The sequence below is a fragment of the Tachypleus tridentatus genome, chromosome 7 (genome assembly GCF_004210375.1).
Source record: "Tachypleus tridentatus isolate NWPU-2018 chromosome 7, ASM421037v1, whole genome shotgun sequence".
Taxonomy (NCBI): domain Eukaryota; kingdom Metazoa; phylum Arthropoda; class Merostomata; order Xiphosura; family Limulidae; genus Tachypleus; species Tachypleus tridentatus.
In genome coordinates this window covers 60,013,903-60,038,175 of record NC_134831.1, presented here as the reverse complement: position 1 = coordinate 60,038,175, position 24,273 = coordinate 60,013,903, and the positions used below count along the sequence as shown (strand labels likewise).

General features: G+C 34.2%; 1 protein-coding gene across 5 annotated transcripts in view; it reads left to right on the top strand.

Moving 5' to 3' along the window:
* The window catches only part of LOC143255763 (protein grainyhead-like), a 122,680-nt gene that overhangs the window by 31,166 nt on the left and 67,241 nt on the right, over positions 1-24,273 (top strand). The window contains exon 1 of one of the 5 annotated variants that reach the window (XM_076511945.1): positions 12,916-13,198. The exons of 2 other annotated variants lie outside the window; for them this stretch is intronic. The gene's annotated coding sequence lies outside the window, so the exon portion shown is untranslated. Of the gene's footprint in view, positions 1-12,915; positions 13,199-24,273 lie in introns of those variants that run through there. 2 more of the 5 variants (XM_076511944.1, XM_076511943.1) reach the window with 2 other exon arrangements.

Here is a 24,273-nt window from a genome sequence, read left to right as displayed (position 1 = left end):
GCTCTTACTTAATTACTTTAGCTTGTTACGAATATCCATTCAGGCCTCGGGCTTTAGAAACATTTTTCTTAGCGCTTTTGTCTGGTCCCGGCTTTCGCATTAATTTTCTAATCTCTTACAGCAGGCACTCCTTCTTGGGCTAGGGGGCGCTTTAGAAGATTTATGTGTTTGATGTTTTATCTGATGGATGCTCGAAGTCCTTGCTCATTTCTAGTAAGCAACTCACGGACGAGAAGGAATGAGATAACCCTAATGTTAGTTAGTTAGCCCTGGCTGTGCGTTTGTGTTATCTTTTATTGAGGCAAGTAATGACGTAGGTTAAATTATCATTTCCTCTCAGAGAAATATTTGATTTTTCCCTCTATTTTTTTTACAAATGTTCGATTTTTTTTTCAGCTTAAACCCTTGTCGACAGATTTAAAAATGTATAGAGTGTATAATATGCTTGTCAACAGCACCTGAATGGGCCTGCTTACCGTTACACTTGGCTAAACGTGTCCATTGACTTTTGACTGAAGTTTCAAGGTCACCGTAACATAGACTAAATAATCATACAAAAAAGAAGACAAAATATATCCGAAAATCGTAAATCGTCCCTTAATGCAAGCTTTACAGGTTAATATTATAGCGCACCCAGATTTCAGAAAGTTATTTTAAAATCATATACAAATAGAAAAATAAATTATATAAACAAACGTATAGATACATAAATGATATATGATAAATGAAAAGACAGTCTTAGATAAATAAATTAACAAGTAACAGAACAGACACCTCATAATTTGGTTGGCTATATAGATAGAACATTTAGCTAATAATAATTTTCTAAGCCAGTGAAACGTTAAAAAAATCAAACGAACTACAAATGTTTAAATATCTCAAATGCATTGTAATATGAGGAACTTGGGTTTGATATGAAAACTGCGCAAAGCTACACGAGGACTATTTGTGCTAACCGTCTCTAATGTAGCAGTGAAAGACAAGAGGTAAGGCAATTAGTCATCACCACTCACCGCTAACTCTTGGATTACTCTTTCACAAATGACTAGTGGGATTGACCGTCACATTATAACGCTCCCACGGCTAAGAGGGCGAGCATGTTTGGTGTGACGGGGATTCGAACCCGCGACCCTAACCACTTGATCATGACTCGGCAATAGGAAGAGCTTCACACCTCTTGTGACAATGTATAAAATATTTGATTTTAGAGTTGTTTAAATTTCAACTGGTAAAAAAAAAGAAGAAATAGCCTCATTATTCATATAAGTAACTCACCATCAAAATATATTACATATTTAATAGACTATCGAATAAATGGTTATTGTAACGCAGATCTTGTAAAATCAAAAACAGTGATTTAACACATTACAACAAACAAGTTTACTATTTTATCAGACCCTCGCTAGTACAGCGGTATGTCTATGGATTTACAACGCTCAAATCAGGGGGTTCGATTCCCCTCGGTGGGCTCAGCAGATAGCTCAACGTAGCTTTGCTATAAGAAAACACACACAATTTTATCAGCATCGGGCTTTCATTTTCAAAACATTTTTATGTTTAATTTCAAGAATTTGTTTCTAAAGCGAAATCTCAGGTCAGTGTTAGTCATTACTGTGTAAAGGATTGGTAACTAGCTCTTCGATCTTGTTCAACAGAAGCCCTTTTGACATGCATCGTGACAAGAGAAAATGTCACTGCGGATTACATTTTCACACCGTGCCAATTTCTAAGAAAATTATCCTCGGTATGACGTCATGACCGTTCGTTCTGCTCGTGACACTTGCCGAAGTAGGTCATTTTGGCGTTGTGTAATGACTTTTAAACGCCCGATATGTAGACTGTCGCCCACTGTGTCATAAGTAAATTTCTTGTTATTTGCACCTTTACATATTACTCTGACCACGATTTGATTTTGTCACGGGTCCAAAACAGTCTCCTCTGCTCTGTCTATTAGATGTCAGTACGATAATTTTACGATACTGTAAAATAACGTGTGCATTTTGAAGTAATTTAAGACCAAAAACGAATTCTACGTGAAACACACATAAACAAATGGATATATATTTATGATATTTGCATAAACATGTAATATGCGTGATACATTCGTAAATACTATCACGTCCTTACGCTTTGTGGACATCCAATAAATGGTTTCTGCTCAGATAAAAATCTTAACCCATTCAGTACTGATATTATGTTTTGAAACGAAAAAGCGCTATCTTAGCCAAGCACATTAAAAAAACTGTCCATTTTACTTTGTTTTTATTGTATTAGACCTTCAGCATAATCTGTTGAAGAAATGGTGTCTTGTTAAACATGACGCCAGTGAATCTCACGAAAAGTTGAAGGAAAAGATATAACAACAAGTGTTTAGGTTAGTGGTCCTTAGGCTATAAAACAGGTATACCTTTGGCAGCAAATCATGCGTCGTATTTTACATGTGTTTTCGTAGTGTGCATGCTAAGGTGATTAAAGGATATGTAAAAGTATATGTGAAACTATGAAAGATCCTAGGCCTTCGATAAATACAGGGAAAAAACGAGTCTGTCTAAAAGTAACAACATTTTTAACATTAACGGATAATGATAACTCTTTATGTCGATATCAAAAGTTAAATGCCAGTAGTATTGAGGATCATCGCATTTAAATAAATTCATACGTAGTATATTTATTTAATCTAGTGAGAGAAGTTACTAAATCCGACTAGACGAACAGACGATTATATTTCTAGAAAACAGAAGTTTGAATTTTATCATAATTGTACAATCCACGTGACTAAAACAAAATTATTCAAAAACGATGAATAACTGGTAAAACGTTCTATTCTTTCTCTCTTGAGAAGGCCTGGCACGGCCAGGTGGTTAAGGCACTCGACTCGTAATCTGAGGATCGCGGGTTCAAATTCCGGTCTTAATGGCGTTATAATGTGACGATCAATCTCACTATTCCTTGGTAAAATAGTAGTTGGTGGTGGGTGGTGATGACTAGATGCCTTCCCTCTAGTCTTGCACTACTAAATTAGGGATGGCTAGCGCAGATAGCCCTCGTGTAGCTTTGTGCGAAATTCAAAAACAAACAAAACTCTCTTGAGAAGTTTAACTAACTAACTTATGAGATGAAATATATGAGATGAAGGGATCCTGACATATGTACTCTTCAGATCAACGGTTGAATTTTTAAAAAATTTCTTTAATGAAAGTAAGCTTTCAAGTCTAATCTTCCTTCTAATTAATAACTGTCACAACTCAAAACCGTTTATGATATTTCATTAATTAGATGCTCTGCTAGCTGCTTAAAAATTCGAAGCACGAGCACATAGGTGCAGAAATTTTCAGGGTTTCAGTATGATAACCATCATGATTTTTTATTCTGATTTTTCAAGACGCTAACTGAGAATTTGATGCTTTGTCAAATGGAATGGAAGCACGGTATCATTGCTTCAGCGCCTAACGACGCTAACCCTAACCATTTCTTAAAGCTGAGTCCCCCGCTGGGACAGTGGTAAGTCTTCGGATCTTTTAAAATCAGGGGTTCGATTTTCCTCGTTCGACGCAGAAGATAGCGCGATGTGCCTTTGCTGTAAGAAAACGCACTCTTAAAGCTGAATCTTCAGATAAATGACTTTTCACAACATATGGATTCATACAGGGTTATATCTTCAATTACTTTACAAATTGAGGATACGTTTTTCATGCCTCCCCCGCATTATATTGATTTATTTTGCCTTTTCCGCAGAAGTAAAATTAGAATTTGCAAAATAAATAAAACAAACCACTTGTGTAAACTTCAAAGTCTTGAATAGTCACGTGATTCCCTTTCGAGCTTTACAAAGATTAGTTAAGAAATATATAAAATAAAGCAATGTTACACTTTTCACACGATTTCAAGCATGGCATGGCCTAGTTGTTAGAGCGCTTGACTCGCGATCTGTGAGTCAATGTTTTCTCTCCCCCATCATTGAAAACTCTCGCCCTTTCAGCCGAGCCCGGCATGGCCAGGTGGCTAAGGAACTCAACTTGTAATTCGAGGATCGCGGGTTCGAATCCCTGTCACACCCAACATGCTCGCCCTTTCACCCGTGCGGGTGTTATAACGTGACGGTCAATCCCACTATTTATTGGTAAAAGAGTAGCCCAAGAGTTGGCGATGGGCGGTGATGACTAGCTGCCTTCCCTCTAGTCTTACACTGCCGAATTAGGGACAACTATCGCAGACAGTCCTCGTGAAACTTTGCGCGAAATTCAAAACAAACATAGAAACGAAATTAACGAATACGAGAATGTTTTCTATTTACAGTAGCTTATGCGTTAATGACGTATACTAGTTGTTTTCAGAATATCTGCACAAAGATACAGAAGGAATATCTGCGTATAACCGTTCCTAATTTTGAACTACCAGGCTAAAGAGAAGGCAGATAGTCAACAGCACCAGTCGCCAATTCTTTTTTTTTTAATTATCGAACAGTGGAACTGTAACGCAATTTATTGCGAACAATTTATACGTATTTTCTATTAGTTAAATAGTAAGAGTTGATGACCTCTTTGACAGGGCACTAATGGTCTCAAAGTGGCGAGGATTCGCGAGCCATGAATCACTAAATTTACAATCTCTGTATACTAACCATAGGCCACGTCCGGCCCATGAATTAGATGGATTAAACAAAAATCAGTGTTAACTTAAATATACTGATGGCCGTTCTTGAAGTGTGTTTTCATGATATTGTAGTATCAATAAATTTTATTCAGAAATTAGGAATGTTAAAAAAACGTTATTAAGAGGGTTTTGCCAACATGGCTTGCACCCGGAAAATACGTGACATATTTTCATTAGAACCATTGGATTTTAAGACCCGCATTATTCTATAGAAATGCATGATGTCAAGATTGGATATATTAAGAACGTTACTATTTTTATTTGAAAATCAACGTTTTGGTCTAACGATTAACCTACTCGGAACTATGAATTCAAGTATATGGTTCGCGACCCGTTGTTGCAAATCTTTGCTCTCCACAGTGGGGCTGAGGGAGCGTCATGATTGTATCAGTTAGATTTCAGTATTCGACCAAAGAAGAGTAGTCCAAGAGTTGGCGGCGTATGCTGTTCTCTGGTAAATTAATTCCGAGTCTTTCAGTTCAAAATTAGGAACAGCCATGTGCGGATAATCTTTTGTGTAGCTTTGCTTCAAATTGTGAAACAAAAAATCCTATTGTACAATTCTTTCATAATGTTCCGTATTCTTAAAATATGATATTTTATTTTAATATATATATATATATATATGTACAATAATATTTTACGCTAACTTGAAATTTAAAAAAAAAATCGTTTATCGCTTGATATTGTTTTGAAACATGCTTAAACTATTAATTTAGCTATAAAAAGACGTTTAAGATTTAATTGGTTAATTAACTTTAAAAACTGGATTTTGATATCCGAGATGAACAGATCACAGACAGTCAGTCCATCGTATAGCTTTACCCTCAATAACAAGCAAACGATAAAAACAAAAAAATGAATATTATATGTTTTTTATTGATTGTGCCATAGACATTTACCCCAGAAGTTAAAATGTTTGTATTTTATTTTTCTAGCATTATTTAAAACTCAACATTTCGAGAATGCGTCTTACCATTGATTACATGTATGGGGTTAAGGTGATTGTATTAATTCCCTCAGTACCTAAATTTAAACCTTACGGCGCTGCTTGTACGCGATGCGCATGTGTCTGCAATTAGAGGTCCACTCAAACTGACTGATGAAACACCGAACGGGTTTTGTAAACTTGCTTCAGATTACGCCCCGAGCCAAGACGCAGTGTTATATTATATTTTAGAGAAGGCCTATGGAATCTATCTAGTTCCAAGTTTCCTTTAGAAGAATTGACAGATGGATATATATAAATTTTTGTTCTACGCTACATTGCTATTTGAAACACAGATACCATTAATTTATCATATACATATTTTTTTTTAAGATTAAATTTATTCTTAAGTGCTTTGCTTTTCGGTGTAACAACCTAATGTTGCTTCGAGCGTTACCTGGAGGCGGGATGAAGAACCTCGGTCTTGTAGTATGATTGGCGGTAATTTATATTATCGAAGGATCAAAATGAAAAAGAAGAAAAAAGGGGGAAGCTAAACCTAACCAGCTTCAATATCATCTTTATCTTCTTCTATACGTCAAAGCGAAGAATTAACGTTTCTGTAATGGTTATCGTGGATCCAGTCTCGGATCCTTTCTCAATAACAGTTTTCTTTCGCACTGCACGCACGGATAATAACAAAATCACAATGTAAATTGTTATCCGTGGTTCTGGTTGTCTCCTTAACCATCCTTCATGTGATACTCTATAATGAATGAGAGGTATGCGGCCACGACAGTATTTATGTATTTTTTGAAAGTTTTTATCAACTGAATACATGTAATAATATATAGCCTAGTGCTAAGACTAAAGTTAAGTTGTAAAAAGAAAAGAAAAAGATGAAATCACTTTAAAGTTTTTAACTTAGTTCAAACTAAGGGTTTAGCATTGTTAATCAATTAGCAATCAAACGCAAAGTCAGTTCTAAGAGGTCAAAACAAAATCAGAAATGCGTTATTTATTAAGATCGCCGACACCACTGTAAAATGCATGATCATTGCGATTTTTCCAACATTATACTTGAAGTTCACAGACCACACTCGCAGAATGATTGTTTACCAGTCTGTACAAAACTTGTAGGAAAAAGTCATTACACGCACGTAAGAAACTTTAAAATGTCTCCTCATGCGAACAGTAACACAACTCACACCAACCCATGCGTAGGTTACTCATGTATATATATATACACACACACACACACACGCATATATGTTTTATACCAAAATGTGGAACAGTTTTAGGGTGGTAAACACTTTTTTTTTCTCTCCCTCTGTAAACTCACATGAATTAGAACTGGAGTGGGACAGTTTTAGGGTTGTGCGTGACACTTACTTTTCTACAATCTGCACATCTAGATATACACAGTTCAATTCATGTCTTTCTACTTTTGATGTTTAGAAGGCAGTTATGACCACAGCGTTTCGTCGTTATTACATAAATGTGAATGCTGTTTAAGTCTTGCTTTTCATTGTAACAATTTCAGAAGCCTTTAGTCCTACACACACACAAAATACTCTACATAATTACCTGTTTCGTTGTTTATCTATATTGGCATAGCCCCCACTGGCTCTGTGGAACGTTTAGAGGCTTAAAACATTGAAAACGGAGGGCTGACATCCGTGCAGGTCGCAACACAGATAGCGAATTACGTAACTTATGTGCTTAAGAACAAACGATTCTCTCTTTGCACTTGTGCCATATTCGTTGTGTTTTTAAGCTTGAAATAAGAGCCATTTGCTGTCTAATTATTAAATATTTAATTTGTTATATTTTTAAAAATATATAAATGTGAAAACTTAGGAGTAATCCAAGTGTACGGAACTTTATAACGAAGTAATAACGTCACTTCCGCTAAGTTACATTGAATGATCTGTAGACATGCAAGTACGAAAGTTTAACGAAAGTATTGCCATCGTGATTCGAGAGAGAATAAGAATGTTGTGTCATAATAATATGTTTTCTACGGCTTGAAGTTGGTGGACTTTAGTAGAACATATGTTTATTCTGGAGCACAACGCTTATTAATGTATAACACTGCGAAAAAAAAAAATCTATGTTTGTGATCTATGTGATCCTGTCCTTCTTTACAAGTTCATACCAGAAAAAAAGAAAGATAAATATGTTGCACCATTCCATATAGAAAATATTAAGATGTACCTGAAGTGAAGGGGGTGTTACGTAAAATTTATGCCTCCTGAAGTCTGCTAACATGTTACTAGAATGAAGTATTATTCATTATAGTTTTATTATTAACTCTACGTATGACCTATCAGCCCTCTAGTGATAACATACTTAGTTTTAACTCTACGAATAATAATCTTCCTTGTAATAGTGTAATAATTAATATTTTGAAGGCCCTGATGTGTATTTGGGAATTCACGTACAACAGGCATTGCGTCCACGTGCTAGTAAATTGAAGACTCACCTATAAAGGCCACCAGTTTAAGCTTCACACGCCGTTAATATGAACTGTTACAGATAAAGTACCTTTGTGTATACGTTCGGGCGTTTTTAACAGAAAATGTGGTGTTTTATCTCAATGACAAATCCTACCACAGGTCGAAAAAACTTGTTTACACTCTAATATCTGTGTTGTTGTTGCCGTCTCTCTGGAACTCACGACGTGTAGATCAAAAATTAATAGTAATCCAATCTTTAACGTACTCATATCATATTGTTATTTAAATTTCAAATACGAACTTATTTTGAATAAATTTTTCATCTTCGACTTTACTTCACAAAACAACAATAGCAAATTAATATAATTCAAAAGTTCCCCAAACTGTTTCAAACAATGCAGAATATTAGAATTGTTTGAAGAGAAATGATAACAAGCGATGTTTGTAAAAAGAATTACAGGATAACTAATATGATTGTAATATTCTAACGATCCATGAAACAGCTATATCACATTATACGGATCTATCGTAGATTGGTAGATATTACGTGTGTTTGTTTTATAGTTAGATCAACAAAGGAAAGAAGTTTCTTTAATTGTTAGAGACTGCACGAATAATTGTAAATTTTCGACTGTAGACCGCTTAATATTAAGCTCTGTTTAAGTTACAAGTATTATCTCAGTTACCTAAGCTACAAAAGCGTTGTTTTCCAATACTCTCAAGCAAAAGAATGGCTTAAGTGTTATATCGTCAGAGCCGTTCTATCTATGATTCTCATAAACAAACGTTTTTTGTCGTTTTTGTCATTCAATAATGTTGTTACGTATATCTTTAGAATATATCACTGTTTAAATTCACCTATAAGTAATGTACATCTATCATTTTAGACTTGTAATCTACAGTACTTTTACTGAACAATACAATATTTGTAAAGACCAATACATAAATATATAAGATTTTTAGATGTATTTTTAAGAAGACACGAATAAAGAAGCAGAAACAGTGTGAGAGAAATCAGACGGGTAGTTGGTGAAAAGAAGGGCAGAAACTGGTAGAATTGTGTAGACAAGAGAGGAAAACTTCGTTAATAGAAAGACAGTAAATAGACAGAAGAACACATGAATAAATAGATTGTTCAAAATAAAGACAGCGTGAAAAAAACGAAATCACGTTCAAAGGAAGAGCTACGATAAACAAAAGTTCCCTATTTCAACAACATACTCATATCCTCGTCTCTGTTTCCCCAGTCTGGCCTGACCATATTGTTTCCATGTGTTTTCCGGAACTTTATTATACCAGTCAGCGTTCTTCCTTTGAAAACAGGCCTTTGTTTCAAGTCTTCAGGTTTTTATTGTTAATGATCGTGGATTCTGTGCGTTGTACAAACGTCTATCCTACCTAATTAACGCTGAACGTGATATATGTGTGGCAACAGAGGAAGGAGTACATATCAGACCTTTGACAAGAAACAATGGTTACGCAAGGAAGTCCACGCTCAGTTGCTGTTGACAGACAGCTGATTTGAATTGTGTGAAAAACCTTGAACAACAATATCCCCTTTCTATAATGTTTTTCATAAGACCAATACCGATGACATACTGATGTTTTCGTATATTGATATGGATATTAACAATTATACCACTAATCATATTATCAGAGACAAGAGGTAAAGGGTTAGTTATTGTATACTTATTTAAAATATAAACTACATACATTTTACTTAGCTTCCACCTGTACAATATGAAACTCGCTGAAAGTATATTTTATGAGCTCAGTTCCTTTACGACCTGGATTTGTTATAACTTATCGTAAAGCTTGTATAAACATTAATACAGTGGGGCCGTTAACGAAAACATGTATATTGCAGTAGACAGCGAAGCGTGAAACAATTAATAGTGTTGAACTTAACGATGAAACATCACAATGCGTTTGCTTATCCAATTAAATCACATCATGCAAATTAGCAGCTCTGTATTATTGCAAAAAGGCTTAGTAAGCCATCGTTATATGTTAAAGTTGTCGTTTACACTATCCTAACAGAAAAAACAAGTTATGTATTTGAGTAGAAAGTTGACGACATCATTGGATTTAGCCTGAAGCCTGTGTTGAAATCCAAAAGAGAGTATTATTTTTAATAAATATTAAACCATACATTAACAGTTGACTGAAGATAAACACATGTGTGGTTTAATATTTATTAAAAATAAAACTCTCTCTTTATTTTTTTGGCCACGCTTTTTTCCATCTGTTTCATAAAAAAATTCTGGAAAATTTGGTAAAAGAAACAAACATCACACACACACACTCATACATATTCCAAGTAAATCTCCGTCAAATTATTCTTTGAATGTTCTCTCGTCTTTCAAAAGAAAAAAAAAACTACAGAAAAATTTCGGAAGTACAATCATGTTTAAGAACACAATACATTAATTTTTCATCAAAAGAATAGTTAATACTTGAAAGACATATTGATAATTTAGTGAGTTTAGTTGTACTGTGTTTTATGCTTAAAATTGTAAAGTCGGATAAAACTTACTTGTTTTCTGCAGTTTGAAAATAATGCAGAATTAGTGGGTCTTTTATTAAAGGCTGGAATAAAACACTCGACAGTTTATTAGGTGACCTTTACATTTATATTGCTTATGATACTTCTGTGGTCATATGATTAGTTCAAGCACTTTCCATTGTCATTATATGTCATAAGATATTTTAATGTTATTTTTACTTTAATGGTCTAAGATTCTCTATGCTTAGCTAGGACCTGCAGATGTTTCTTTTTGTCACCTGTTTCGTGTAGCTGCGGACAACGTTTTCGCTGGTTGATTTCAGACTGGTCGTTTGGTTCTTCTGCCGCGTTCTAAGTCTATTATTGAAGTTTAAGGAACCCATTCCCAAGACTGACTAACGTTAGATATTGTGTGAACTTACGTTCGTTTCCAGCCAATAACGGCAGTTTAAAGTGTGTACGTAATAGCGAGTGTACTGGATGCTGTAATTGACACAGAATACCAATATCAACAATGTGTTTTGTGTCGCACGGTCAAAATGACCAACAGCAGTGAGACCATAGGGTAAACTAAATGGTAAGAGATCCTTATAACAATCTGAAAACACATTAACACAAACAGTTAATTAGATAATACGAGCAAGATCATATGGTGTTATAGTGATAAAGTGAATCAATAACAGAGTGATCATGGAGTAACACAGATGATAACTAATAACAGCCTGATTACAAGATAATACACATGGTAAGAGAACCATTACAACGTAGTTATACTGATATAAATTGTTAGTAAACTAATAACAATATGATCACAGGATAACATATATATCATTACAGCGTGGTTATGCTGTAATATAAATAGTTAGTAAACCAATAACAGTATAATCAAAGGATAACATTTATATAACTACGTATATATATAGTAAATGTACCAGAAGAAGTTTGACCACATGTAACGTATGTAGCGCACCATAGTAAACGAACCGTAAGCTAGCATATGGTATGATATTTAAGGCTTAACTTTGGTCTCGTATCACAGAAAGCTTGTTTTTGTTTTGTTTTTATAATTTTGACATGAACATATTTAATTGAAATTTTATTTCAAGAATTTTAAATATTTTATTTAAAGAAAAATAAAACAAAACAAAACAGTCTTATATTCTAAAGTTTAACACTTACAAAAACTCGCAAGAGCATCTAAGTTTTCTTTGTTGACTTCTGTATACCTATAATAAAATTACTTGTAAACGAACATTATACTATAGAAGTTTCGTTTGCTGTGGACTAGTTATTGTTATGAAGATTAAAACTATGTAGTATTTAGGAAATCATAACTGTTTTGAAAGAAACAATAGAACAACTCACAACCCACAAGTTTCCGGAAAAGCAAACGACTCTGTTTAAATCAAGTTTGAAAATCAAAATGTAAGTGGACTTAAATGTGGAGATGGTGGAATATTAAAGTTGTAGGTTTAAATTGTCAATTTTAACTGCGTTATAAACATCAGAATTTCTGCTTATTTCAGTTCTGTATAGTAGCTTTAAACATTACTCGAGGATAAAATTATGTTGTCTCTCGAGAGGTTAACTTCATGCTTGCTGTCTCTGTTAAGCATAACGACAAAAAACAGAGCTTTATTTTTAAAGCAGCTAGATAGATGAATATTATTATTGTTAGTTATTTAAATCAAAATACGTGCTAACTTTGAGGATTATAGTATTGTTATCTGAGTTTTACCATTATAAACTTAATTACTTATTAGTTACGTAATGACTTTAGTACTGTTCTTTCGTGTCCTATCGTGTAGCAAAAGAGCTTATCACAAAACTCGGAATGATGTATGTAACAAAACAGAAAACTAGCTTCGTTTATCCATAAATCTTAACGTCTCGGTTACGTATCCTTCGTGTTTTCACTCATTTCTCAAAATATTCTAATTTAGTTATATTTAGTTGGTATGTTTTAATTTTGGTTAACTGACACTGATATTTGAGTTGTAAGCTGAAATAAATGATTATTTATAACTAGAATGATCGGGTGGCATGTTTATAAATGAACGTTCATAAGTTCAAACGCTGTAGCTTGAACTGACATGGATCTACTCAAGTCAAACACCGGTATGTTAACTTCGTTTCTTTACAAAAATCCCAAAGTCAGTCTGTCAAATACTGTTTGCTCGTTGTATTTTCGCCTGGGGGCGCTCGCGGTCGTTCCTCTCGCGCATGGTTTTAAGCCTTTAGTGACAAGAGTACAGTTGGCAGGCTTTCAGCTGCATGATTGGCTACAGGTGCAGCATGACGTAAGACTCCAGCTCTTCCCCTCAGGGTTCGCAGCCAGTGATGTGGCGCACGTGAAAGCGGTGCGTGTGATGGGCCGTGACTAACTGGTAAGTTGCGGTCCGCTCCAGAAGCTAGCAGGTGTCTGGAACAGTCGAACGTAGAAGTGCGGGTTTAGAGTAACTGACCACCTTTGTGTGTGTGTGTGTAGCCTATTCTTTTGCTAGTTGGAGGCATTTTTGAAGTTGTTTGGGTCCAGTATGAGAGGTGGGCAGCGTCCAGTGCTCTAGTATATTAAATTCTATAAGAACTAAACAGCTTCAAAGGTGAACTTGCTCTACTGGATTCGAGTATAGTTGGATTACAGCTAGCCAGGTAAGTTTCTGGTTGAATGAGGGAAGAAGGGGGAGTGAAATGAAAACAGAAGTAGTGGTCTGACAGGGACTTGTAAACCTACAGTTTGCAATTACCCCCACGAGGTTCAGGTTTTTAGTTGACCCGTGGGGTATTTTTTTTCTTTACCGGTTTTGAAGGACATTTATGTTTTTATACATAACGGTCTTTAGTTTTCATATTTCCCTTTTCGTGATTTTGATATAAAATGTTCGCGTTCGTGGTATGATAAAAGACATTTATGCTTATGGAGTTGGTTTTTGTTGTTGGTGTTGTTCGTTTCTAGAGCTAAGATTTTAAGCCCATCGATATAATGTAAGCGAAATACTCAGGTGAAAATACCGTACTTTAAAGCTCTGGTGGCTTTGAAGTGCAACTTGCGCAGGGTTGAAACCAGTCACAATTTAAATGGGTACATGTACATAATTGGAGAAATGATGGGAATTATTTATTTTGATAAATATGTCTTTTAATGTAAATATTGAGTAAATGTCTGTTCTTACTCCTTGAGAGGTGAAAACAAAGTTGAGTTTGGTGCACACTGTAAAGAAGTTGACATTTGCGATTCATTTAAAAACGTGGGTGATGTGTAGTTACTAGCACTTTATAATCAAAACGTGTCACTATAAAGTGCTTCCAATAATAATACAGAGAAATTTAAAGCTAATCATTCAAGAACTTACTTGTAAGTCAGGCCTCGAGAACAGTGTCATAACTTCTACTGGCACCGTACGGTTTCTAAACTTCTGGATTTTTTGCCTAGAAATTTTTGACCTTTGAGATATGGAAGGCTTGACAAAGGTTTAGAAAGGCTGATTAAACAATGGTTATTTTGAATACATTTAAAGAACCATTGTAGATGACTTTCTAGACGCACTTTTGATTAATTTTATAAAAGATGTAAATTCTATGTTTGTTAACACCAGTAACTCCTGATACGATGTTTGTTAACGCCAGCAACTGGTGACACGATGTTTGTTAACGCTAGCAATTGGTGACACGATGTTTAATAACGCCAGCAACTGATGGCATAATGTTTGTTAACATTAGTAACTGGTGACACGATGTTTGTTAACGCTAGAAACTGGTGACACAATGTTTGTTAACTCTAGGAATTGATGACATGATGTTTGTTAACGCTAAAAACTGGTGACACAACACGCAATGATCATATGATGTTTGTTAACGCTAGAAACTGGTGACACGATGTTTGTTAACGTTAGAAACTGGTGACACGATGTTTGTTAACGCTAGAAACTGGTGACACGATGTTTGTTAACGCTAGAAACTGGTGACACGATGTTTGTTAACGCTAGCAATTAATGATATGATGTTTGTTAACGCTGGAAACTGGTAACGCAATGTTCGTTAGCGTTAGAAACTGGTGACACGATGTTCGTTAACGCTAGAAACTGGTGACACAATGTTCGTTAACGCTAGAAACTGGTGACACGATGTTTGTTAACGCTAGAAACTGGTGACACGATGTTTGTTAACGCTAGCAATTGATCATATGATGTTCGTTAACGCTAGAAACTGGTGACACGATGTTCGTTAACGTTAGAAGCTGGTGACACGATGTTTGTTAACGCTAGAAACTGGTGACACGATGTTTGTTAACGTTAGCAACTGATGACACGATGTTTGTTAAAGCAAGCAACTGGTGACACAATGTTTGTTAACGCTAGAAACTGATGACACGATGTTTGTTAACGCTAGAAACTGGTGACACGATGTTTGTTAACGCTAGAAACTGGTGACACAATGTTTGTTAACGCTAGCAATTGATGACATGATGTTCGTTAACGCTAGAAACTGGTGACACAATGTTTGTTAACGCTAGAAACTGGTGACACGATGTTTGTTAACGCTAGAAACTGGTGTTTGTGTTGGAAGCATTATTCTTATTCTTGAACAGTTATTTTTTCACTTTCAATAAAAACAAGTTTTATATTACTAAATAAATTAGATAAATCATGCTATTATTTATAAATCTGTAGATTATTAACTGTACGGAAATAGTTTTGTTTATCACTAATAATTATCAGTAATTTGAGTTGATCCTTAAGAACGATTCAGTTTTATTTGAAAAATTTGACTAGAACGTGTTGCCTTCCAACAAATATAGTTTTAAAATTCCGCTTAAAGTATACAAATGTTAGGACATATCATTTTCACCTATATCTTATATAATATGAAGGTCAAATGCTATATTATTTTCTGAAATTAGTCGTAAAATCGTTTATGGATCTTTAGAAGAAAAAACAACAATCATGTTTTCAAAAATACGTTTGTTACATTTATTTTATGTCCAGTTACATCTTATAACTTCTTAAAACTTTATTGAAATACACAGAGTAAAAAGTATAAGTAAGACGAAATCAAAAGAATTGATATAAACACAATTTGTCCGATTTTGCGTTACATTTTATTCGGTATATTGTTAAAACAATGAACTGTAAGTAATTGATGTAATGTGTGAAATATGGTTTAAAGGCTATTTCTTTCCTCAAAATTTCAAATCATAACACATTATCTTTCTTTCAACATCTTTTGAAAAACTTCTAATGTCTTCCCCAGACATTAAATAAAGACATATTATCTTTGTTTCAACATTCTTACTAAAACTTCTGATGTTTTATCCAGTCTTTAAATCAAAGCATATCACCCTTGTTTTAACGTATTTACTGAAACTACTTGGTGTTTTCCTTCAGACTTCAAACTCAAATAATTTCTTCTTGTTTTAGCAAAAGTCTACTGAAAAGGTAAATTTCCAAGATTCAAACAATTTGGACAGATTTAAACATTTACGATATACTAATTAAAGATTTAGTAGGAAAAATGTAATTTTTATTTTAATATAACATTGAAAGGAATGGTTATATTATATTATCTCCTTAAGATGGAGATTTAACTACTCAACCATCAGCGGTAGTAACACTATGTCAACCATCAGCGGTAGTAACACCATAGTGCTACTGGGAGAAATTAATACTGTTTTCATATGAAGTCGTTACTTTTTATGAATCCACGAAACGTCTCTATTTAGAAAGCTAGGTGTGTTAACCAAAAGTCGTTTGCTTCCATACCGGAGTTACCAGCAATTCTCTGAGAAACGGATGTAAAAAGATCATAGGTGGCGGCACCTTACGGTTAGTAAAGGATTTATCCACGCTATTTCAAGCTAATCGCGAGAGGTGTTGTAATTCATCATTCCATGACGTTTTACAGAGTTTGTATAAAGTACTTCATAAGATTAAATGTTTGAGCTTTGACGATATTATTAAACGTGGACGAAGTGATAATTGTATTATTTGTCTGTAAAGTTACTGTGCAGCATATTTAGTCAGCAAAGTAAAAGTTAACTTCTAGTCTAAAATGAATCAGTTCTAAGACAAAAACTGTTGGCCTGGCATGGCCAAGCGCGTAAGGCGTGCGACTCGTAATCCGAGGGTCGCGGGTTCGCATCCCCATCGCGCTAAACATGCTCGCCCTCCCAGCCGTGGGGGCGTATAATGTGACGGTCAATCCCACTATTCGTTAGTAAAAGAGTAGCCCAAGAGTTGGCGGTGGGTGGTGATGACTAGCTGCCTTCCCTCTAGTCTTACACTGCTAAATTAGGGACGGCTAGCACAGATAGCCCTCGAGTAGCTTTGTGCGAAATTCCAAAACAAACAAACAAACAAAAACTGTTTAATGGCGAACATGAAGATGATACTATTATTAAAGCCATGGTAACTCGCTTGACTGTTTGACAGTTAAAACTTGGAAATCTACTGCAGTATAGTCTAGCATTCAGTGAATTATTATCAAAATTTGTGTTAAAGACTGATTTGATTCTTTGATAATCCTTAAGTTAAAGCAAACTGTTTAAAAACTTAAACTACGGTAAGACTGTTTGTAGTCTGTATAAACTGTCATGTTATTGGACATAATACAAATATTCGTTTGGCTTCACAAAACATTTGTGGTCTTTGAAGGTATGAACTACTTTAATGTTTCTATTCCAAAAACAGATAATGTTTCAGCTAGGTATGAAAATTGTATGACACAATACATTAAACTTGTCTATTATTGGATACCTTCGGAACCAAAGCTTATCGAAGAGCAACAAAAACAAAGGTTCCGTATCATAGACTTTCAATGTTTTGTTACAGGTGACTCTTATACATGCTCCAATAAACGCATAGTTTACACCTCACATGCTTCAGTAAAAACAAGGACTTGCTTGCTACAGTTTTTCTTTCATTATGTTTGTAGGAAAGTCATTGCTTCCCTTTTCTCCAAATTGCTGTGTGCGCGTACTAGTGTAGTATCAATACCAGCCAAAAACCATGGGTGATTAGTCATTCCTGGCCAAAATAAATTTGGGGAATCTAGCTTTTGTTTCCCTTAATACTTTTACCAAATAAATTTTAGCTAAAAAGTTGCGCAATTTATTGTAAAATAACTGTAATCACTAGTGTTTCTAAGAATGTTTTTTCTATATTTTTTATTACTTTGATCTTTATCAGTAACTTGTAATTAATGTAAAACAAAACACAACAGCAATAAATACGTTTCACTGTGCTTATTTTTTCCGAGAAGCGAAAGGTTGGATTTTAAAAATACAGATTTTATTTAGTTGATGTATATACTGAACTGTTTCGTTTGTTTGTATTTTCCTCAAGTGTTTTGAAAGCATGTCTTCTGATTTTTCCATCCATAACAACTATGGATTTGACGCTCAACATTCAAAAGAAAAACATTGTTTTTAGAGGAGATTATAGTTTTTATTGCTTAAAATTGATCAATGTAATTCTTAATGGAATAGATTTCTAGTTTGTGTCTTTTTTTCTCGAAATGAAACCTAGTAGAAACTTAAACAGCCATGAAAAGAAAGGTCAATTGATATTTAGCCCTTGTAGCATTTTATAGCTTATATATTTTGACGTAAAGAAACAATACTGCTTGGGACGTAACATATAGGTTACGGTTCACTGCCTGATATAATAATGTATCATTTACCAGTGTGGAGTTACGACTGCTGTCTGTTATAAAACATATTCCTTCAGCAGTGTTTTGTCTAAGTTGTTTGTTACCGACTCGTCAGAAATATTCTCGTAACTATAGTCACAGTCTTCAACTGTTTAAATATTGAATAGAATAAATAATGAAAAAAAAAAAGTTTATTCCCTAATGTTGGCATGGATTACGGGTTATAGAACGTCCTCTGTTACAATAAATACGATGTAGAGGTCACGTAATCTACCGAACCCACAATAATGACTTTTCTGAAAATCGAAGTGCACAGAAACGAACCTAAATGCGACGAGATTTTTTGCTGTGCTCGTCTTTCTGTGACAGCAGGGTGTGAACGTAGAAGAATTATGGGCAGGGTGAAATTTGAAAGCTGTTTCTGTGTCTTACATAGACATACATATTTTATTAATTTTGCTTAGCATAGGTCCAAGATGGCTAAACTGCAACTCAACATACAGATTTAAATTAAGCATGAAGCTGTGCTGTATATTGTGTAAATCAGTGACTGCAAAGCTATGATTTTCTAAAAGTAATAAGTACTATTGTAGTGTAAACATGGCCTAAGCAGTCTTTGGATCATATATTTTAAATATATGTTGTTGTTTTCTATCCTTTTACGTGCATTATGGAACTTTTTATTCTGTCCAGATGTAATATTTTACATTCTCGTAACATATGATTATACAACGAATATATTTTTTTATTTTTGTTTTACAACATGTCTTCTATATTTATATTCATACTCTGTGTATTTTGGCTAAGTAGTTTTCACGCAAATAAATAAAACATTAAAGCGATGAAATTGAAAGAGCCATTGGTTGTCACATATCAGGTCTAGGTCCCATATGTTCAAATTGACTTTTGGTTTTCATATATTCAAAATCCTTACTGCTGAACACTCATAAATATATAACCGATACGAATCTCAATCTCTGACTGTAGAATATTTAATCCGCAAAATTAAACTTAAGATTGTTAATCTACTTTCAGTTATTTCCAGATTGATAGAAATATCCTAGTGACTACATCATATCTGTGTCAGAAGAACAGAAATAAACGGAATATCGAGTTATGTTTTAACAAACACGAGAAATATGAATTGTACAGTAATAGTTTGCAAGGATTGTTATTTTACTCTGAAATTTTCTTACGGTAGATTTTAGATTTTTTCGCTCTAAGTTGTTGTATGCGGTTAAATTTGAAACCTTATCATATTTTACTGCAATGCCAAGGTCTTAATCTGACTTCTTGTCTCACTCATTGGTACTCTCGTTTCCTGAATTTGATATAGTTTGATTTCAGTCTGCAGAGATTCAAGAGCAATCACTTGACTTATTTCACGTGCTATTTTAATTTTCAAACTGATATAAATATTACATTGTATGTAATATCTGAGATTTTTAAAATATGACATATTTTTGAATGAGTGTGATAGTTAAGGTAAAAATGCAGTTAACATTATAAGAATTATTGGATCAGCAAGACAAGAAAGGAAATGAAACTGTCTGGTTAAAATTACAATTGAAGGAACAAGTGATGAAAAGATAGATAAAGTTAAAATATTAAGCCAGTTTTGATAATCAGTGATGTTGTTTAATTGACATGACAAGCTGTTGGTACAGTAATAAAAAAAACTGTCTATTTTAGTTTAAAATATTTGGATATTATGACAGTAAATGAATTACTTACTAGGTTGGAGTAGCAATATGACTAGTGATACATTATAATAATGATATTTTCCAACAAAGCCTGGCATGACTAAGTGGTTAAGTCACTCGACCCCTAATTCGAGGGTTGCGGGTTCGAATCACTTTCACACCAAACATGTTCTCTCTTTGAGCTGTGGGGGTTAAGAAGTGACGGTTAATTGCACTATTCTTTGGTAAAAGAGTAGTCCAAGATTTGGCGGTGAGTGGTGATGACTGGTTGCCTTCCCTCTAGTCTTACACTGCTAAATTAGGGACGGTTAGCGCAGATAGCCCTCGTGTAGCTTTCCGCGAAATTAAAAGCAAACAATTTTCCAACAAATATTAGTTTTTCTTTACAAACTTTGATTAATATGATAGTCAAGCAAATTTTCTTCTGGGCACAACAAATTTTTTTTATTTTTCTAATTTGAAGATTTATGGATTACATCTGTTTGGTGTGCAACAGGAGTAATGTTTCGACTCTACAACAAATAGACCAAAGTGTTTCTTATACTCCAGCAGAAAATAGAAAATCCAGGTAATCTTCTAACTCAATACTATCTATTGTGTATACGATTCCTTTAAAATGATATTAGGCCTTTTCAAAGATTAAACAAGTTATTCTGTTGGCATTTCAGTATTAGACCCATATAATAATAATTTCGATTGGCAGCACAATAATAGGACATTAAAAGGGTAATGCATTGGGTTATGCACTTAGCATTAGGTCATTATGGTGGTCACATATTGTTTCAGTTAAGATTAGAATATAAGGCCACAAAGATGGTTAAGAAAAATAATCTATTTAGCCTCACAACATTAGGCCAAAACGATATTTCAAAAATACCCATATGACATTATAATATTAAGTCAGTAGAATGGCCACTATGGTGATTAAGAAAGTTAATCAGTTGGAATCACAACATTAAACTAGTGATGTTCTAAATATTGTCCTTCTATAGCTGTTTTTTTAGCTGAATTAACATAATTTTTTCTTACACTATTGTTAGTATTAGATATATTGCCACTCACATTCATTTTAAACAGTCACACTAATTAGTTTAGAATTCAGTATATTTGTCTTGTCACTGGTCCGTTGGACATTGTTTAGTTGCCGACTCAATTTTCACCTGAGAAGATAGAGCAGTTGCTCACTGCTAGCCTGATTTGTAACAGTTTCGCTATCACCCAATAAACGTTACTGACCTTAGCAGTTTGATTGATATTTTAATTTTAATTGGATGTATGCCTCCAAAAGTTCAAATATATATTAGGTTGTTTAGAAAGATAATCACATTAAGCATTGAGAATAGTATTACAAACGATAAGCATATGTGATGTCTGTGCGGGTTTGTTTTTAAAAAGACCTTTCACCGACATCTCGAGCCTTCCAATATTGCCATAAAGACTTTCCTTCAGAATACCACAAGTAATACGATAAATGAAGAAACTTTTCAGTTGACATCTGAATTCCAGAGCTAATATGATTATCAAGAAAATGATTATAACATTATATCAGTCGAATGATCAATAAAGATGTCTATTTTGCAATACAACATTAGACCAAAGATGACCAAGACATTTTCAGTTGATAATAAAACATTGTGTTATCAAAACTGTCAGGCATATTATTCACTTGGAATTCTAACGTTAGGTAAATTAGATTAAGAAAAAAATTATCTGGTTAGCTTTACAACGTTAGGTTACTATGGTGACTGAGAAAATTATCCATTAATATTTTCATTTGACATTACAACGTTTGGTAAGTAGGGCAGAAAGAAAAAAAAACAGTTTGTTCAATTGAGTTGTTTAGGTAGTCAAGCGTTTGGCATAAAACTTTAAGCCAATAGGACGGCCAAAAATTATCTGTTTGACAAAATATTTTTTTCTTAACAAAATCAGGACAAAGTTTTAATTTACCATTGTTTTCGAACTGAATCACCATTTAAACAGATTTCTCTGTTGAAACAACTTTAAGGTATTACCAGACGACGACAATTTTTCATAGCTGGTGGACTACATCAAAATTAGGTATTTCGTATTATTATGGTACACAAAGACGTTTCTGTGCACGGGTGTCCTTAAATTCAAACTAACAGGCTAAAACAATGCTACTATAGTTTTAAAATGCGTTACGTGTTTCAGTGTCATTGGAACGCGCATCACAAACAGTCGGATTCATAATCCTAGCACGCACAGGTCTTGGCGAAATATTAAGATCCACTGTGCAAGAGCTTGTTTTAGTATATATATATATATATATTCTTCTTCAATTGCTTTATCCACCATGTTTTGGCTACCTTTGGCTTAGCGAGAACAATTCGGTTTTCTACGCGAACAAGGAAATACTGTGTTTATTTACCGTATCGATTGTTGTAATTTAGTAAAGACTTTGAGATAAACACTTCAGTCGCCAGTTGAAAATGAAAGATTTGTGTTACGTTTGGTTAGTCTAGAAAAAGTTTTATTTTCTTTAAAGATATGTAGATTGGGGGCTCGATCTTTGTAATGTTTGGTCACATTTCTTATTATTTCGGAGGAATATGTCGTTGAACAATGATGGAAGATTACTCAATGGGAAGAAAAAAGTTAACCAAAGTTTGCGATGGAGTTTCAAAATGAGGTCATGATATAAAGAGAGACATACTGGTTTGTTTTATTATTGATAATAAAGAGATGGAAATCTGTGGCAACAAAATGAATTAATTTTCCTCGGGCGTCACATTACATCACGAACGAGTTGTATTTCTTAACCTATTTAAATTGCGTCTCATGTTTAGATGAATTGCCTAATTTTCTTCCTGGATGATTCTCTATTCTTTAATATTCTCCTATGTTCCTACCACTAAATATTTGTTTTGAAGCAATTCAGGTAACCTACAGAGGCTTTTAGTTGAACCTCTGTGTTCATCTGCTATTTACAGAACTTATAGCATACTTCATGATGTGACAAACAAATGTTCGTAAGATATTAGGTCGTCAGTAATACTTTGAAGCTGGTCAACAGTCGACCTCCGCTAAAAGCGTACCCTAATAATTTATGTTGTTTCTTTTTTTCTAATTTGTAATTTTTGTTTGTGTTACTTTGCTTTTCCGTCATTATCCACTAGGAGGTGAGAAAAACAATAGTTTTAAAAAAAGAGAAGCCAAATTATGTAGCTAAAATGGTTATTAAAACTCTACGTTGCACATGTGTGCACATATGTGTATGCATATTGGCTGTGTCATATTGTAGCGACACTGAGAATATTTAAAACTGTTAAAAGAAAACCGGTCGTTGCTAACATCACTTGGCGACAGTGGTGCCTGTGCTGTGTAAAATACTGGGTCCTTGATGGTTGCAACGGTTCATTGAAGCCATTCAGTTGTGTTCATGGGAAAACTGTGTTTATGTGCCGTGGAATGTCATTCCGTTGAGCCAAGGTCACAGCGGATCCTATATGTTAGGTAAAGGGGGAAGAGCGTAAGATACAGACAGAATAAATGCTGTAAAGGGGCTGTTGTTGTCTTCCGTATGCTGCACTCACTACGCATTTGTGTCTGTATAATCGTGAAGCACTCTTTAAAAGTAGGTTCATGTACACTTCATAATACCAGCTCAATCAAAGAAAAGAAAAAAGAAAAAAGCTAAACTTGGGTATCAGCTCCAGCCCGGAACAAAAAGGAGCTCGGATGGATATCATCAAAGACTGAGAAATATAGGGGAGGAAAAGTAAACCTTCTCACTATATATTCCGCTTTAAGCTTTAAATGGTTTAATAATTGCATTTGTGACCAATATGGCAAGGTACTATCGGAAATCGTATTTTCTGCTCAAAATGGACTGGAGTGAAATTTGGAAGATTTATATGTAATGGATATTTGATCTTTGTCATCATTTCGTCTTCTTAGGTGTTAAAATCTAGCTCTTACCAGACTGAAATGAACCATTAGTAAAATACTACATTGTTACTGTACTAGACGAAAAGAATAAATCTAAAGATCATTTGTTAATATTTTTGTCCATAACTTGTGAAACATATAGATATTTAGGAGTCACAAATATCTCAAATTTCTGATTTCATATGGATCATTAAAAGTAACTACACGTTTATTTTTTTGTGTTCAAACGTAAACTATTTTTAGATCATGATAAATTTGGAGAGTTTGTAACTTTAAAGCGAATGTAAATAAAAGTTTATTGTTATTTTATAAATATATGCGTGTTATTACGTATGAATTTCCTGCATCAGTGATTGTAATTACAAATCATATGTAATGTAGTTGGCTGTTCTGAATATTCACGAGCAGCTACCGAAATGCTATTCACAGATGAAGAAAGATAGCTTGCTAGCAACATCCACAGAC